At 45.1% G+C, this 6542-nt stretch overlaps 1 long non-coding RNA gene across 1 annotated transcript in view; it reads left to right on the top strand.

Moving 5' to 3' along the window:
* LOC142699094 (uncharacterized) overlaps positions 1-4474 on the top strand; it is an 89491-nt gene extending 85017 nt beyond the window's left edge. Inside the window, exon 7 of the long non-coding RNA XR_012865983.1 lies at positions 3779-4474. This is a non-coding gene — a long non-coding RNA (uncharacterized LOC142699094). The remainder of the gene's footprint in view (positions 1-3778) is intronic.
* The last annotated feature ends 2068 nt before the right edge of the window (positions 4475-6542 follow it).

Raw genomic sequence — 6542 nt, 5'->3', positions numbered from 1 at the left:
ACACATACATACATACACACACACACACACACACACATATACACACACACACGCACATACATACATACATACACACGCACAGGCACACACACACACACACACGCACAAACACACACACACACATACACACACACACGCACGCAACACATACACACACAGACACATACACACACGCACATACATACACTCACACACACAGACACACTCACATACACACACACACACGCACAGACACACACACAAACAGACACACACACACAGAGACACACACGGATCTGTATTGCATTATGGGCCTACACTGTTCCTCTAATTTTACACATTCCGTAAGAAGAAAGAAAATGTGTCATGCTCCACCACACGCCATAGGGAGGATATGGCGTCTCATTAAAGCACCGCACGGCGACAGAGGGTGAAATACAGAATTGTAACTCGTCAGATATACAATACATGTTAGAGGCTTTAGTACTTGCTGTAAGAGGTGTAAATGGAAGTCTCCCCAGCTCATGATTCATCAAAACTCTACACAGGTTAGGCTCTGTCCACAACACCATTAGAGCCCGAAACCTCACTGACCCATTAGAAGTCAATGGGATCTTTTACACAACGGATCCATCATGATTGTCATAGCTCTGTCAATAAATCCTAGGATTTGTACCAGTCTAAATAAGAGCCAAGGCTTGATATGGAATCAATCATTTCAGTTTGTGAGGGTAAATAATCGTTTTCTAGGAGTCCTAAGCTGCATCCACTCCCCCACAACAGCCAAAATGGCTCCATTACCAATACTAGCAGAGTGCCCCATAAACAGTGCCAGTAGAGTGCCCCATAAACAGTGCCAGTAGAGTGTCCCATAAACAGTGCCAGTAGAGTGCTTCCCTGCGTGCAGCCACAAGCAGGAGCTCAATGATACATGTTTACACAGCTACCATGCGTTCTCAGCCGTCAGGAGACTTTCAGGAGACGTCCCTGCTCTGCCGGGAGATTTATTGTAGACTACTGGACAATCCTGGAGAGTAGGCAAGAATGTTAGTCAGACACAAACCCAAAGCACATTATTAACCCCTTCCCAACGCCGACATTATTTTTATTCACATTTTTTCCTCCCCACCTTCCGGGGGGGGGGGGGGGGGCGGTTGCGGTGTGGAAAGTGAAGATATAACATAGCAGCGATAGCTTTGTTTTCTTGGTTTCACTTTTATGGCATTCACCGTTTGTAAAAATGGCTAGTTAACTTTATTCTGCGGGTCAGTACGATTACGGCAATACCAAATTTATATGGTTTTTTTATGGTTTACTACTCTAAGGGCTTGTCCACATGTAACGGAATTGCTGCAGGAATTTCCGCTTGGACTAGCAGACAATCTGCTATGGAAAAACATTTCCTGCATTTTTTTACTGTAGAAAATATTCCGGATTTTGCTGCGTTTTTTTTCCAAGTCTGTGAGATGGTGACATTTCCTCTGAAAAACGCAGGAATTCAGTCAACTTTCCGCAGCAGGAATTTACATACAGCAGGTGAATTTCAGGACTGACATTTTATGCAGCGTGTGGATAACATTCGCTCATTCACACCCACTTTGCTGCTACTGTATTCTGCTGCGTATTATCCATTCGCAATTCCGGATGGAAAATACGCAGCCATTTTCGTTACGTGTGGACAAGCCCTTACAAGGAGAAAATTCATTATTAAAAATAAAATTTGTTTTGTGTTGCCATATTCTGAGACATAACTTTTTCATTTTTCCGTCTATATGAGGGCTTATTTTCTGCAGGCCGAGCTGTAGTTTTAATTTGTACCATTTTGGGGTACATAAGACTTTTTGATCACTTTTTATTAAATTATTTTGTGGGATACGAGGTGACTAAAAAACACAGCGATTTTGGGGTTTTCATTTTATATTGTAACAGTTTGGATTTTTACAGGTGTCGCGATTCCAGATATGTTAAAAAAAAAAATCCACTGCTTTTGAACGATAATGTTTTTATTTTTAATATTCTTTTGGTCTATGTAAAAAAAAAAAAATGAACAGGGAGATGTACTGCCAACAACGGTAATATTTTCGGCTGCATAAACGTTACAATCAGCCGATGAACGGGCGTTATACCCAGAAAAGGAGTATACAGTTACTCACAAAAGATAAAGAATAAAATCAAAATATACAACCCATCAAACCAAACCAAACAACAATCCCCAGTAGAAGAGTAGAAGCCCTAACATTTAATATAAAAATGGAAGAATCCCCAAAATACTGCAAAGGGGGATATCACTGGCAATATTGTTCACAACCTGTGCAAAGCCATACTATAAGAAAGGCGCAAATGATACCTTCTCATTCAGGCCCAAAGGAGCTTGGGTGCGTAACTTTATGATCCAACGACATTCAATTTGCTCATGACGTTTGGCTAGATTCCCTCCTCGGGAGCCCAAAGAAAGTTTAGCAATTTCAGGAACTTTTAAATCCTGACATCTGCCCTTGTGTTTCTCCCTAAAGTGCTTAGGTATTGGTTTAAATTTGATGAGTTTCTGAGGGTCCAATTTCACTGCTGCCCTGATATCCTTGGCATGTTCCTGGGTGCGTACCCTCAGATCTCGTGTGGTCATACCCACGTATATCAAACCACAAGTGCATGTAGCGCGATATATGACCCCCGTGGTACTGCAATTAATGACGTGCACAATTTTGTGTTCATCACATCCTGATGAATCACAAAATGTGTCTGTCCTAACAATCATGCTACAGATAGAGCAGTGGCCACATGGGAATGAGCCCCACTTAGGGCCCGATGACACACAGGGAGGTACATAATGGCTTCTTACTAACATGTCCTTTAGTGTTCTGCTTCTTTTAGCCACCATCAATGGTCGGTGTGGAAGAACACCCCTAAGATCGGCATCATTCTGCCATTGTGTGTTAGAGTTGGTTACAAATCTGACCAGATTTCCTTTGATCTACGTACCTTTTGTCTCAACAGAATGTCCCGATTAGTACTCCTTGCTCTTTGGCATCCTTTTTCAGCATCTATATTTCTGTAGCCACGTTGTCTTAATCTCTGTTTCAGATTTGAGGCCTGTTCTTTAAAATTCCGATGAGAATTAAATCACTCATTTAGCCCTCAAGAATTGGCCTGTCGGGATGGAACGCACAATATGAGGAGTATAAAATGATGATGCGTGCAATAAGGAATTCACCGCTGTTGCTTTCCGAAAGATGGTCGTGCTTAAATGACCGTTATACAAAACCAAGAAATTTATGTCAAGAAATTCCTACAATTTCTTAGGACTGGAAAACCCCTTTAAGCTAAAGGGTTTTCCCACTAAGAACATTTATCACCTATCCACTGGATAGGTGATAAATATATGATCGCTAAGGGCCCCACTACTGGGACCCCCACCGACCATGTACTAACTCCTTATGAAATTTTGTTCGAAAATTACCCAGGTTGCCCATAACACCTACAGACTCAGAACTATATTTGTCACATGACACCCTTGTCCAATATGTGATAAGGCTTCAGAAGAAGTTTTAGGCTTGGTTTACAATGTGCGTTTTTGTTGCGTTTTTAGCATTCTTTTTTTGTTTGGTTTGATGAACTTCCACGTTAGTTTATCTACCAAAGCAAAAAAAATTCATGGAAAAAACGCACAGTGTAAACCCAGCCTGAGAGAGTTAAGACTCAGGTGCAGGAGGCTCAACATAAATGTACTGAAGAGACTTATTCCGTTAATCTGTGAAACTTTATAATGATCAATTAGTTTTACATTCTGGTTTATTTACAGTGCTTTGGAGAAGTCTCTTCAAGGTACTGCTGCTGACCATCCTTACTGCCGTGAGGTGTGAAAGAAGAGATACCTGGATCGATTCTTCCTATGTGAAGAAATCTGCACATATTATTTAGACCGACTCATCACCCGTGAGAGAAACCAATTATTACTGGAGACCTGCGAGCAGTTGTAACTTGATCCTCTGTTAGACGGAAAATTCCTTGACCTGGAGGAAAAGATAAGTGGGTCTGAGGATAATATACCGCACAGAAGACCCCCAGGTGAGAAGAAGGAGGTTGCTTCATGTAAGCCCACCTCACATGAAACAGCTGCAACAGGTACTGTTCTTTGCTCCCCTACAAGAGGTCAAGAATAATAGCATTAGATTCTACAGTATTTGATGACAGACAGTCTCCTGAAACTCTGCAATGGCCGACTTCTTCAATCCACTTGGACCTTAAACCAGACAAAGGACTATGGAGTTTCATTGCATGTAGCTCTATACATCATAGTCTATGTATTTCAGCTTTCTGACATCATTTTTTTCTTAAAGCAATCTGACAACAACACTCTTACCAAACAACATAGAATACTCCAACGTGACTTCAGTGAAATACAGGAGTGAATTGTATATTACTGCAAACTAAATCGGAAGTACTGATACCTACGATTATCGACTTTCTGCCATCATTCTTCCTTAACCCCTTCCCTCTTTGGCCGCTTTTGACCTTCCTGACAGAGTGTAAAGGATCTGCCAGGTACTACGTCTGTGTATACTCCCGAGATTAATCAGTCGACACCTGAGGCCAGACCTCTTAGACTGACACCGGCTCCCACCAACCGGGTGGCAGGCTCAGGAGTGGGAGAGCCTATCGCGGCCTGGTCAGTCGGAGTTAGCTCCGCCCCCTGTTCATTTATACCTGCCGTGTTCTCTTCCTCAGTGCTTGTTATTCTTCTTGGATTCCTGGCCCCACTGCTGCCTTGCTCCAGCCTGCTTCTGCCGTGCTTCTGCCTTGCTTCAGTTCCGCTTATCCTGCTTCGCTTTGCCCCTGTCTTGCTTCCTGCTCCGTACTCTGCGTTTGTATACTCCACTACATCCTGATCCTGACTGGCTCATTCACCGCTCCGTTTCCTCGCGGCGTTCCGTGGCCTACTGCCCCTTCCCTTGCGTGTTCCCTGTTTGTACTCCCTTGCACTTAGACAGAGTAGGGACCGCCGCCAAGTTGTACCCCGTCGCCTAGGGCGGGTCGTTGCAAGTAGGCAGGGACAGGGCGGTGGGTAGATTAGGGCTCACTTGTTCCCTTCACCTCCTTCTTGCCATTACATAATAACAAGCCCATACCTAGTCTACCATTTCTCCTACGCTGACGCTATCATGGACCCCCTTGAGACCCTGACCCAGCAGATGCAGGGCCTCTCCCTACAGGTCCAGGCCCTGGCTCAGAGGGTCAACCAGGCTGACGCTGCCTTAGTAGTACCCCTCACCTCACCTCTAGAACCCGACCTCAAGTTACCTGACCGGTTCTTAGGGGACCGTAAGACTTTTCTCTCCTTCCGGGAGAGTTGCAGACTTTATTTCCGCCTAAAACCTCACTCCTCAGGTTCCGAGAACCAGCGGGTGGGTATCATTATATCCCGACTCCAGGAAGGGCCCCAAGAGTGGGCCTTCTCCTTGGCTCCTGACGCCCCTGAACTTTCCTCCGTTGATCGTTTTTTCTCTGCCCTCGGACTCATTTACGACGAGACTGACAGGACTGCCTTAGCCGAGAGTCGGTGACCTTACGTCAGGGTAGGAGACCTGTTGAGGAATACTGTTCTGATTTTAGAAAGTGGTGCGTAGCTTCTCGGTGGAACGACCCGGCCCTAAGGTGCCAGTTTAGGTTAGGATTATCTGACGCCCTGAAGGATCTGCTGGTTAGCTACCCCTCTTCTGACTCCCTAGACCAGGTTATGGCCCTAGCAGTACGACTTGACCGACGTCTCAGGGAACGTCAGCTTGAATGTTTCAATGTGTTCCCCTCTGACTTCCCTGTGATTCCCCCCGAGGTCCCGTCTCCTCGCTCTTCCACGGAGGACTCGGAGGTACCTATGCAACTCGGGGCCTCCATGTCCCCTCGACAACGTAGAGAGTTTCGCAGGAAGAATGGTCTCTGCTTCTATTGTGGGGACGACAAGCATCTACTGAACACCTGTCCCAGGCGCAAGAATAAACAGCCGGAAAACTTCCGCGCCTAAGTGATCATCGGGGAGGTCACTTGGGCGCACAGGTATTTCCCGTTAATATGAAACGCAATAAAATTTTGCTTCCCTTTCAGGTCTCGTTTGCTGGCCGGTCTGCCACTGGCAGTGCCTTCGTGGATTCTGGCTCATCTGCTATAATCATGTCTGTGGAATTTGCTATGTCTCTAAAAATGCCTTTTATTGATTTGCCTTATCCTATCCCGGTAGTGGGTATCGACTCCACTCCTCTTGCTAATGGTTATTTTACTCAGCATACTCCTGTTTTTGAACTCCTTGTTGGCTCCATGCATTTGGAGCAGTGCTCTGTACTGGTGATGCAGGGATTATCGTCCGATCTGGTATTAGGTCTTCCCTGGTTGCAGCTGCATAATCCCACGTTTGATTGGAATACTGGGGATCTCACCAAATGGGGTAGTGAATGCCTGATGTCATGTCTTTCGGTTAACTCTATTTCTCCCCGGGAGGAGGTAAACACGCTTCCTGAGTTTGTTCAGGACTTCGCTGATGTGTTTTCTAAGGAGGCCTCCGAGGTGTTGCC

The sequence above is a fragment of the Rhinoderma darwinii genome, unplaced genomic scaffold (assembly GCF_050947455.1).
Source record: "Rhinoderma darwinii isolate aRhiDar2 unplaced genomic scaffold, aRhiDar2.hap1 Scaffold_128, whole genome shotgun sequence".
Lineage (NCBI taxonomy): Eukaryota > Metazoa > Chordata > Amphibia > Anura > Rhinodermatidae > Rhinoderma > Rhinoderma darwinii.
The sequence above is the reverse complement of the archived record's forward strand: the minus strand, read 5'-3'. Positions and strand labels throughout refer to the sequence as shown.